The sequence below is a fragment of the Triticum aestivum genome, chromosome 1A (assembly GCF_018294505.1).
Source record: "Triticum aestivum cultivar Chinese Spring chromosome 1A, IWGSC CS RefSeq v2.1, whole genome shotgun sequence".
NCBI lineage: Eukaryota > Viridiplantae > Streptophyta > Magnoliopsida > Poales > Poaceae > Triticum > Triticum aestivum.
Window position 1 is genome coordinate 8,091,761 of NC_057794.1, and position 12,933 is coordinate 8,104,693.

Genomic DNA, 12,933 nt, shown 5'->3' on the forward strand with positions numbered 1-12,933 from the left:
GCGAAAAGAGTGAACAAGGACATGATAGATGGAAAGGCGGGAGTGGCAAAGGTTAGGGAAAGCATGTCGACCACACCACACAAAGTGCATACACGGCTAGAGACGACCTCACGCTCACGAGGTCTAAAAGGTGAATCCGCCTCCCGCCGTAAGGAACAGCCAGCGGCAGCAGGTGCAGCAATCCGTGAAAAGGTGAGAACGAGAAAAAAAAATCCAACTTGTATGTATCCGTGCAGGTGCAGGTGCAGCAATGGATGTGTCGTGCGGCTGGGCTGGCTGGGATCACGTGCGGCTTGGTCTGGACTGTGAATGTCGTGCGGCTTGGACGAATGCAGGCAGAACGAGAAAGAGGCGATCGGAGGGCGCGGAAGATGCATATGGGCACGGCACGGCACGGGAGGTAGCCAGAGCCGGAGCGGAGCGGGAATCCCAGTCGTGGCCGATGGCGCTAGCAGCTAGAGCTAGTAGGTTTTTTTTACCGCGCCCTTCCTGCAGTAAAGAGAACATCATCGTTGGTCGGCAGGCACGGTAAAAAAAGCAGCAGTGGCCGAGGGGAAAAGAGCGTCCGTCCGTCGTCCTACAGTTGCGTGCGTGCGTGCGTGCGTTTTCAACGAAAGCCGCGGCTCCTTCCCTTTCCCACTCCACTCTGCCACCTGCGGCTGAGCTGCAGAGAGAGCGAGGCCCACCACCTCTTCACCAAAATCCCAGGGCGCCACCGTGCCATCATCACCGGCTGGCCGGCCGCAGTCGTGTCCTGTAGCGCAGCGCCAGTGTCATTTTTTTTAGAGCACCCAATTCCTTTTTTTTAGCGTCCCCAACATCGCTTCACAAGCATTTTCACAAAAAATTATGCCTGGTTTTTCTTTTTAAAATGTGCTGACTCTTAAACCGCCCTTAACCATCCGGGCCGTGCAAGCCATCCAGCACGTGCCTGTATCGATCCGCGAGGCTGTCCGGACGTTATTTCTTTCGTAAATTGGAGACAGTCTGGGCAAGATTTGCGGGAGTCCGGACACTCGAAATATATAGGACTCCGACACCCCGGCCCACCAAATCCCTCCTTCTGGTCCCATTTCTTCCCACCCCACCCTTCACCCCCTCGCTTTGCATTCGCACCATCCACCTCCGCCGCCGCTGATGTACGACTTCGGCCGCCGCATAGGCATTGCCGGACGTCCGCGAGTAGCATCGACGCGTCCGCTCGCCTTTACGACGGCGGAGCTGTCCACCCTGGAGCTGTTTGTACCTAGGTACACCGCGCCCGCTGTTGACGACTTCCATGGCGGACATCATGCCCGACATGTGTTCGACCAAATGCCATTGAGCTTGTTTTTCAAAGGCTATGTCGTTTTTTTTAGTATGAAGGATGGTGAGCTACTCGGCCATGCATGGAGGATGAGTTGTTGTGTGATGCGTGGCTGGCCGTATCCACGGATTTCGTAGGCAGGAGCAGAGGGCCGGCCTTCTCGGAGCAAGTGCACGAAAAGTTCAACGCACGAAAGCACATAGCGCCATACGACATCTACATCATTCAACCGCACAACGCGAGGTCGTTGTCGTATCGTTCTCACGCTATCTAGATCAGCGTTGCCAAGTTTTGCGACGGGGTTCGTCAGCTCGAGGCAACGTGGCCATTGCACGCGGCAGAGGACGAGATCGTAAGTTGTACTTACTCTTGCTCAATTTGTTGATTGATTCGTTCACTCAATGTTGTCTATGCATTATGTGTAGCCCGCACGCTCTGCCGTGGTGTACCACAGAACAGAGGCTGCATCCTCTACTACATCGGAGTCAGCGATGGTGGCGGTCCCTCGAGCTTGAGGTCCGTTGTGTTTGGGAAGGAGCGACCGGCAAGGGAATAGGCGCGCTACAAGCGACGTAACGCTGCCCGCCACTTCGCGTTCGCCAAGTCAGACACGGCGCCGGAATGGGTCCGCAACGGCTGCCAGGCGACGTCGCCGCCTTGACGGCGAGGAAAGGTCGGCTAGCGACCCCTCCTCCTCCGTGGCCCTATCGCAACCAGAGGTACGATCGTGTGAGGGTAGTTAGGCGACCGACATGTTGGCCCGAGGCGGCCACCGAGCAAATATGACCGGGAATGTGTCGAGATGAACAACGAGTGAACGGATTTTGGATTTGCGCTGGGCGCTTTGGGCTGACGTTTTCCTTCAATTTCGATCCACATGGACATGCGTGGACTGCGTCTGGAGTCGGAGTTGCCGTAGTATATACTCCCTGCGGTCCTTTTTTTATTTTGCATATTAGATCTCTCGGAAGTCAAGCTTAGTAAACTTTGACCCAATTTATATTGAAAATTTCCAACATTTACTATACTAGTAATATGAAATTATATTTTATGATGGATCTAATGATATTGATCTTGTAATGTGAATGTTAATAATGCCTTGTATAAACACGGTCGAACTTCAAAGGCTTTGACTTTGGAGAAACCTATGCATCTCCAGCCGCGTCCCCAACATGCCCCTGAGGGCTCTTTTTTTTAGCGCCGGCGCCGAACAATCGGCCCACTCGCGCCCCCAGGACCTTGTTGAAGGAAATATGCCCTAGAGGCAATAATAAAGTTATTATTTATTTCCTTATATCATGATAAATGTTTATTATTCATGCTAGAATTGTATTAACCGGAAACATAATACATGTGTGAATACATAGACAAACAGAGTGTCACTAGTATGCCTCTACTTGACTAGCTCGTTAATCAAAGATGGTTATGTTTCCTAACCATAGACAAAGGAGTTGTTATTTGATTAACGGGATCACATCATTAGTTGAATGATCTGATTGACATGACCCATTCCATTAGCATTGCACCCGATCGTTTAGTATGTTGCTATTGCTTTCTTCATGACCTATACATGTTCCTATGACTATGAGATTATGCAACTCCCGTTTGCCGGAGGAACACTTTGGGTGCTACCAAACGTCACAACGTAACTGAGTGATTATAAAGGAGCATTACAGGTGTCTCCAAAGGTACATGTTGGGTTGGCGTATTTCGAGATTAGGATTTGTCACTCCGATTGTCGGAGAGGTATCTCTGGGCCCTCTCGGTAATGCACATCACATAAGCCTTGCAAGCATTACAACTCACGTGTTAGTTGTGAGATGATGTATTACGGAACGAGTAAAGAGACTTGCCGGTAACGAGATTGAACTAGGTATTGGATACCGACGATTGAATCTCGGGCAAGTAACATATCGATGACAAAGGGAACAACGTACGTTGTTATGCGGTCTGACCGATAAAGATCTTCTTCCCGCTATTGGTTATTGACCGGAGACGTGTCTCGGTCATGTCTACATTGTTCTCGAACCGTAGGGTCCGCACGCTTAAAGTTACGATGACAGTTATTATGAGTTTATGCATTTTGATGTACCGAAGTTAGTTCGGAGTCCCGGATGTGATCACGGACATGACGAGGAGTCTCGAAATGGTCGAGACATAAAGATTGATATATTGGACGGCTATATTCGAACACCGGAAGTGTTCCGGGTGATTTCGGATAAAACCGGAGTGCAGGAGGGGTTACCGGAACCCCCCGGGGAAGTAATGGGCCTTATTGGGCCTGAGGGGAGAGAGAGGGCAGCAGCCCAAGAGGTGGCGCCCCCCCCCCCTCATGGGGAGTCCGAATTGGACTAGGAGGGGGGCGCGGCCCCCCTTTCCCTCTCCCTCTCCCTCTCTTTCCTTCCCCCTCAAGTCTCCTAGTTGGACTAGGAGAGGGGAGTCCTACTCCTACTAGGAGGAGGACTCCTCCTCCCCTTGGCGCGCCCCATAGGCCGGCCGGCCTCCCCCTTGCTCCTTTATATACGAGGGCAAGGGGGCACCCTAGAACACACAATTGATTCTCGTGATCGTTCCTTAGCCGTGTGCGGTGCCCCCTGCCACCATATTCCACCTCGGTCATATCGTTGTAGTGCTTAGACGAAGCCCTGCGTCGGTAGAACATCATTATCGTCACCACGCCGTTGTGCTGACGGAACTCATCCCCGAAGCTTTGCTGGATCGGAGCCCGGGGAGCGTCATCGAGCTGTACGTGTGCTAAGAACTCGGAGGTGCCGGAGTAACGGTGCTTGGATCGGTCGGATCGGGAAGAAGACGTACGACTACTTCCACTACGTTGTGTCAACGCTTCCGTTGCGATCTACAAGGGTACATAGATCATAGTCTCCCCTCTCGTTGCTATGCATCACCATGATCTTGCGTGTGCGTAGGAATTTTTTTGAAATTACTACGTTCCCCAACAGTGGCATCCGAGCCAGGTTTTATGGTTTGATGTTATTTGCACGAGTAGAACACAAGTGAGTTGTGGGCGATATAAGTCATACTGCCTACCAGCATGTCATACTTTGGTTCGGCGGTATTGTTGGACGAGACGACCCGAACCAACATTACGCGTACGCTTACGCGAGACCGGTTCTCCCGATGTGCTTTGCACATAGGTGGCTTGCGGGCGACTGTCTCTCCAACTTTAGTTGAACCAAGTGTGGCTACGCCCGGTCCTTGTGAAGGTTAAAATGGCATCAACTTGACAAACTATCGTTGTGGTTTTGATGCGTAGGTGAGATTGGTTCTTACTTAAGCCCATAGCAGCCACGTAAAACTTGCAACAACAAAGTAGAGGACGTCTAACTTGTTTTTGCAGGGCATGTTGTGATGTGATATGGCCAAGACATGATGCTAAATTTTATTGTATGAGATGATCATGTTTTGTAACCGAGTTATCGGCAATTGGCAGGAGCCATATGGTTGTCGCTTTATTGTATGCAATGCAATCGCGATGTAATGCTTTACTTTATCACTAAGCGGTAGCGATAGTCGTGGAAGCATAAGATTGTCGAGACGACAATGATGCTACGATGGAGATCAAGGTGTCGCGCCGGTGACGATGGTGATCATGACGGTGCTTCGGAGATGGAGATCACAGGCACAAGATGATGATGGCCATATCATATCAGTTATATTGATTGCATGTGATGTTTATCTTTTATGCATCTTATCTTGCTTTGATTGACGGTAGCATTATAAGATGATCTCTCACTAAATTATCAAGAAGTGTTCTCCATGAGTATGCACCGTTGCCAAAGTTCGTCGTGCCCAGACACCACGTGATGATCGGGTGTGATAAGCTCTACGTCCATCTACAACGGGTGCAAGCCAGTTTTGCACACGCAGAATACTCGGGTTATACTTGACGAGCCTAGCATATGCAGATATGGCCTCGGAACACGGAGACCGAAAGGTCGAGCATGAATCATATAGTAGATATGATCAACATAATGATGTTCACCCATTGAAGACTAATCCATTTCACGTGATGACCGGTTATGGTTTAGTTGATTTGGATCACGTGATCACTTAGAAGATTAGAGGGATGTCTATCTAAGTGGGAGTTCTTAAGTAATATGATTAATTGAACTTAAATTTATCATGAACTTAGTCCCTGATAATATCTTGCTTGTTTATGTTGATTGTAGATAGATGGCTCGTGCTGTTGTTCCGTTGAATTTTAATGCGTTCCTTGAGAAAGCAAATTTGAAAGATGATGGTAGAAATTACACGGACTGGGTCCGTAACTTGAGGATTATCCTCATTGCTGCACAGAATAATTACGTCCTGGAAGCACCGCTGGGTGCCAGGCCTGCTGCTGGAGCAACACTAGACGTTATGAACGTCTGGCAGAGCAAAGCTGATGACTACTCGATAGTTCAGTGTGCCATGCTTTACGGCTTAGAATCGAGACTTCAACGACGTTTTTAACGTCATGGAGCATATGAGATGTTTCAGGAGTTGAAGTTAATATTTCAAGCAAATGCTCGGATTGAGAGATATGAAGTCTCCAATAAGTTCTATAGCTGCAAGATGGAGGAGAACAGTTCTGTCAGTGAGCATATACTCAAAATGTCTGGGTATAATAATCACTTGATTCAATTGGGAGTTAATCTTCCAGATGATTGCGTCATTGACAGAATTCTCCAATCACTGCCACGAAGCTAAAAGAGCTTCGTAATGAACTATAATATGCAAGGGATGAATAAGACTATTCCCGAGCTCTTCGCAATGCTGAAAGCTGCGGAGGTAGAAATCAAGAAGGAGCATCAAGTGTTGATGGTCAACAAGACCACTAGTTTCAAGAAAAAGGGCAAAGGGAAGAAGAAGGGGAACTTCAAGAAGAACGGCAAACAAGTTGCTGCTCAAGAGAAGAAACCCAAGTCTGGACCTAAGCCTGAAACTGGGTGCTTCTACTGCAAGCAGACTGGTCACTGGAAGCGGAACTGCCCCAAGTATTTGGCGAATAAGAAGGATGGCAAGGTGAACAAAGGTATATGTGATACACATGTTTTTGATGCGTACCTTACTAGAGCTCGCAGTAGCACCTGGGTATTTGATACTGGTTCTGTTGCTAATATTTGCAACTCAAAACAGGGACTACGGATTAAGCAAACACTGGCAAAGGACGAGGTGACGATGCGCGTGGGAAATGGTTCTAAAGTCGATGTGATCGCGGTCGGCACGCTACCTCTACATCTACCTTCGGGATTAGTATTAGACCTAAATAATTGTTATTTGGTGCCTGCGTTGAGCATGAACATTATATCTGGATCTTGTTTGATGCGAGACGGTTATTCATTTAAATCAGAGAATAATGGTTGTTCTATTTATATGAGTAATATCTTTTATGGTCATGCACCTTTGAAGAGTGGTCTATTTTTGATGAATCTCGATAGTAGTGATACACATATTCATAATGTTGAAGCCAAAAGATGCAGAGTTGATAATGATAGTGTAACTTATTTGTGGCACTGCCGTTTAGGTCATATCGGTGTAAAGCGCATGAAGAAACTCCATACTGATGGGCTTTTGAAACCACTTGATTATGAATCACTTGGTACTTGCGAACCGTGCCTCATGGGCAAGATGACTAAAACACCGTTCTCCGGTACTATGGAGAGAGCAACAGATTTGTTGGAAATCATACATACAGATGTATTTGGTCCGATGAATATTGAGGCTCGTGGCAGATATCGTTATTTTCTCACCTTTACAGATGATTTAAGCAGATACGGGTATATCTACTTAATGAAACATAAGTCTGAAACATTTGAAAAGTTCAAAGAATTTCAGAGTGAAGTGGAAAATCATCGTAACAAGAAAATAAAGTTTCTACGATCTGATCGTGGATGAGAATATTTGAGTTACGAGTTTGGTGTACATTTGAAAAATTGTGGAATAGTTTCGCAACTCACGCCACCCGGAACACCACAGCGTAATGGTGTGTCCGAACGTCGTAATCGTACTTTATTAGATATGGTGCGATCTATGATGTCTCTTACAGATTTACCGCTATCGTTTTGGGGTAATGCTCTAGAGACGGCCGCATTCACGTTAAATAGGGCACCATCAAAATCCGTCGAGACGACACCTTATGAACTGTGGTTTGGCAAGAAACCAAAGTTGTCGTTTCTTAAAGTTTGGGGCTGCGATGCTTATGTGAAAAAGCTTCAACCTGATAAGCTCGAACCCAAATCGGAAAAATGTGTCTTCATAGGATACCCAAAGGAGACTGTTGGGTACACCTTCTATCACAGATCCGAAGGCAAGACATTCGTTGCTAAGAATGGATCCTTTCTAGAGAAGGAGTTTCTCTCGAAAGAAGTGAGTGGGAGGAAAGTAGAACTTGACGAGGTATCTATACCTGCTCCCTTATTGGAAAGTAGTACATCACAGAAAACTGTTTCAGTGACACCTACACCAATTAGTGAGAAAGCTAATGATGATGATCATGAAACTTTAGATCAAAATACTACTGAACCTCGTAGATCAACCAGAGTGAGATCTGCATCAGAGTGGTACGGTAATCCTGTTCTGGAAGTCATGCTACTAGATCATGATGAACCTACGAACTATGAAGAAGCGATGGTGAGCCCAGATTCCGCAAAATGGCTTGAAGCCATGAAATCTGAGATGGGATCCATGTATGAGAACAAAGTATGGACTTTGGTTGACTTGCCCGATGATCGTCAAGCAATTGAGAATAAATGGATCTTCAAGAAGAAGACTGACGCTGACGGTAATATTACTGTCTACAAAGCTCGACTTGTCGCAAAAGGTTTTCGACAAGTTCAAGGGGTTGACTACGATGAGACTTTCTCACCCGTAGCGATGCTTAAGTCTGTTCGAATCATGTTAGCAATTGCCGCATTTTAAGATTATGAAATTTGGCAGATGGATGTCAAAACTGCATTCCTGAATGGATTTCTAGAAGAAGAGTTGTATAGGATGCAACCAGAAGGTTTTGTCGATCCAAATGGAGCTAACAAAGTGTGCAAGCTCCAGCGATCCATTGATGGACTGGTGCAAGCCTCTCGGAGTTGGAATAAACGCTTTGATAGTGTGATCAAAGCATTTGATTTTATACAGACTTTTGGAGAAGCCTGTATTTACAAAAAAGTGAGTGGGAGCTTTGTAGCATTTCTGATATTATATGTAGATGACATATTACTGATTGGAAATGATATAGAATTTCTGGATAGCATAAAGGGATACTTGAATAAGAGTTTTTCAATGAAAGACCTCGGTGAAGCTGCTTACATATTAGGCATTAAGATCTATAGAGATAGATCAAGACGCCTAATTGGACTTTCACAAAGCACATACCTTGACAAAGTTTTGAAAAAGTTCAAAATGGATCAAGCAAAGAAAGGGTTCTTGCCTGTGTTACAAGGTGTGAAATTGAGTAAGACTCAAAGCCCGACCACTGCTGAAGATAGAGAGAAAATGAAAGATGTTCCCTATGCTTCAGCCATAGGCTCTATCATGTATGCAATGCTGTGTACCAGACCTGATGTGTGCCTTGCTATAAGTTTAGCAGGGAGGTACCAAAGTAATCCAGGAGTGGATCACTGGACAGCGGTCAAGAACATCCTGAAGTACCTGAAAAGGACCAAGGATATGTTTCTCGTATATGGAGGTGACAAAGAGCTCATCGTAAACGGTTACGTTGATGCGAGCTTTGACACTGATCCGGATGATTCTAAATCACAAACCGGATATGTGTTTACATTAAACGGTGGAGTTGTCAGTTGGTGCAGTTCTAAACAAAGCGTCGTAGCGGGATCTACATGTGAAGCGGAGTACATAGCTGCTTCGGAAGCAGCAAATGAAGGAGTCTAGATGAAGGAGTTCATATCCGATCTAGGTGTCATACCTAGTGCATCGGGTCCAATGAAAATCTTTTGTGACAATACTGGTGCAATTGCCTTGGCAAAGGAATCCAGATTTCACAAGAGAACCAAGCACATCAAGAGACGCTTCAATTCCATCCGGGATCTAGTCCAGGTGGGAGACATAGAGATTTGCAAGAGACATATGGATCTGAATGTTGCAGACCCGTTGACTAAGCCTCTTCCACGAGCAAAACATGATCAGCACCAAGACTCCATGGGTGTTAGAATCATTACTGTGTAATCTAGATTATTGACTCTAGTGCAAGTGGGAGACTGAAGGAAATATGCCTTAGAGGCAATAATAAAGTTATTATTTATTTCCTTATATCATGATAAATATTTATTATTCATGCTAGAATTGTATTAACCGAAAATATAATACATGTGTGAATACATAGACAAACAGAGTGTCACTAGTATGCCTCTACTTGACTAGCTCGTTAATCAAAGATGGTTATGTTTCCTAACCATAGACAAAGGAGTTGTTATTTGATTAACGGGATCACATCATTAGTTGAATGATCTGATTGACATGACCCATTCCATTAGCTTAGCACCCGATCATTTAGTATGTTGCTATTGCTTTCTTCATGACCTATACATGTTCCTATGACTATGAGATTATGCAACTCCCGTTTGCCGGAGGAACACTTTGGGTGCTACCAAACGTCACAACGCAATTGGGTGATTATAAAGGAGCATTACAGGTGTCTCCAAAGGTACATGTTGGGTTGGCGTATTTCGAGATTAGGATTTGTCACTCCGATTATCGGAGAGGTATCTCTGGGCCCTCTCTGTAATGCATATCACATAAGCCTTGCAAGCATTACAACTAATGTGTTAGTTGTGAGATGATGTGTTACGGAACGAGTAAAGAGACTTGCCGGTAACGAGATTGAACTAGGTATTGGATACCGACGATCGAATCTCGGGCAAGTAACATACCGATGACAAAGGGAACAACGTATGTTGTTATGCGGTCTGACCGATAAAGATCTTCGGAGAATATGTAGGATCCAATATGGGCATCTAGGTCCCGCTATTGGTTATTGACCGGAGACATGTCTCGGTCATGTCTACATTGTTCTCGAACCGTAGGGTCCGCACGCTTAAAGTTACAATGATAGTTATTATGAGTTTATGCATTTTGATGTACCGAAGTTAGTTCGGAGTCCCGGATGTGATCACGGACATGACGAGGAGTCTCGAAATGGTCGAGACATAAAGATTGATATATTGGACGGCTATATTCGGACACCGGAAGTGTTCCGGGTGATTTCGGATAAAACCGAAGTGCAGGAGGGGTTACCGGAACCCCCCGGGGAAGTAATGGGCCTTATTGGGCCTGAGGGGAGAGAGAGGGCAGCAGCCCAAGAGGTGGCGCGCCCCCCCTCATGGGGAGTCCGAATTGGACTAGGAGGGGGGCGCGGCCCCCCTTTCCTTCTCCCTCTCCCTCTCTTTCCTTCCCCCTCAAGTCTCCTAGTTGGACTAGGAGAGGGGAGTCCTACTCCTACTAGGAGGAGGACTCCTCCTCCCCTTGGCGCGCCCCATAGGCCGGCAGGCCTCCCCCCTTGCTCCTTTATATACGGGGGCAAGGGGGCACCCTAGAACACACAATTGATCCTCGTGATCGTTCCTTAGCCGTGTGCGGTGCCCCCTGTCACCATATTCCACCTCGGTCATATCGTTGTAGTGCTTAGGCGAAGCCCTCCGTCGGTAGAACATCATCATCGTCACCACGCCGTTGTGCTGACGGAACTCATCCCCGAAGCTTTGCTGGATCGGAGCCCGGGGAGCGTCATCGAGCTGTACGTGTGCTAAGAACTTGGAGGTGCCGGAGTAACGGTGCTTGGATCGGTCGGATCGGGAAGAAGACGTACGACTACTTCCACTACGTTGTGTCAACGCTTCCGTTGCGATCTACAAGGGTACGTAGATCATACTCTCCCCTCTCGTTGCTATACATCACCATGATCTTGCGTGTGCGTAGGAATTTTTTTGAAATTACTACGTTCCCCAACACTTGTTTATCGCCGATTTGGGCCGAAATATCGGCCGCCGAACCTAGCCCCCCCGGGGGGCGCCTGGGGTGCCGGCCGAAGCAAAATGGCGCGTGGGTCCGCTCTGTGGTCTACAGACAGGCCTTTTCCTGCCGTTTCCCCACTTTTCCCCTCCATTTTCCCATTGCTTCCCCCCTTCCGCCCCTCTCCTCCCGTCATTCTCCTCCCGCTCCCCGCCATTCGGCCACCATCCCGCCATGCCTTTGAAGAAGTACTCCCCCCCCCCCGCGCGACTGCCGCTGCCAATTCCACCCAGCCGAAGCAGAGGAAGCCGAGGGCGCCGATGGCTAAACCGCCGGGCATGTCGAACGCCGAGTGGAGATCGAAAATTCAGCGCCGCGAGGCTGTCACCACCGACCGGCGGAACAGGCTCAACGCGAAGAGGGTCCAGGTCGCTGCCACATCATCGGCGGCAGCGGCGAAGGAGGAAGAGGCGTCTCGCGCGGGCATGTTGAATCCGCCAAGAGGGAGGAGAAATCCGAGGCGCGGTGGTCGGCGTTGATGACGAACAACGCCGTTAAACTCGACCTGCTCCGGACCAATGTCGCTACGAAGAAGAGGAACACCGACCTGGCGTTCTTGATGGGAGCGGACATGTCGACGATGGACGAGCATGTCAAGGCGTGGTACCTGGCGGAGCGCGGCCTCATCTTGAACCGCGCCTACGCCCACGCCTGCCCCAACGCCTACGCCCAGCCCAGGAACCACGGCGACACCGAACAACCTGAGCACGGAAGCCACGCCGCCGCCAACGGCGGCCAGTCTCACGCCCGAAGAGCCCGTCGTTTGATGCATTCCTTTGTCTACGCGTCCTTCCTTTTGAGCGCCGAACTATCGTTTATGTTTGATCGCCAAACTGTGGCATGGTGATTGCTGAACTTTGTGGCAGATCGCCGTTGATCGCCGGACTTGCCCTTTTTTTAGCAGCGGGAAAAGTCAAGTTTGAACTTATTCACGTCTTGGGGCCGAAACCTGGGGGCGCGGCTGGGAACTGCGTCGCCCCCAGGGCGAAAAAACCGCCGACGCATTGTCCAAACCACTATCACCCGGTGTGCTGGGGGCCGAACGGCTGCAGATGCTCTAACACGCAGAGTAAAAAGGACCAAAGGGAGTGCTTGTTGGTATTGCAGCTGTAAAACAGATTTTTCTAAAAAAAACCTGATCAAAGTTTTAAAAATTTGGCTTAACAAAATGAAATCATGCAGTGAGAGGTGCTCTGCCAAGCCCGGCTGCACACACGATGACACGACCGAGCCCAACACCACCCCAGGATTCCCTCACCCGACCCCACCCCACACAGCACAGCACAAAGCGGCACGACAACCCACACGGGTGTGCGAGCGTCAGCGTGGGACTGAGGGAGTGGGTGGTCACCAGCTCTCTCTCCTCCCCAAACCTCCACTAAGCCCACGCTTAGCAGCACCACCACACCGGCGGCCGGCGGCCGGCGGAGGAGCCAGCCGACCTACCAATGCCGCCGCCCACGCCCCCACTCCTCCTCTTCCTCACCCTCCTCCCGCTCGCCGCCGCCCACGCACACACAACCCGCCGGCTCCTCCAGACCCAGCCCACCATCTCCCCTGCTCCACCCCCACCTCCGCACCGTCACCACCACCACACCCCGCCG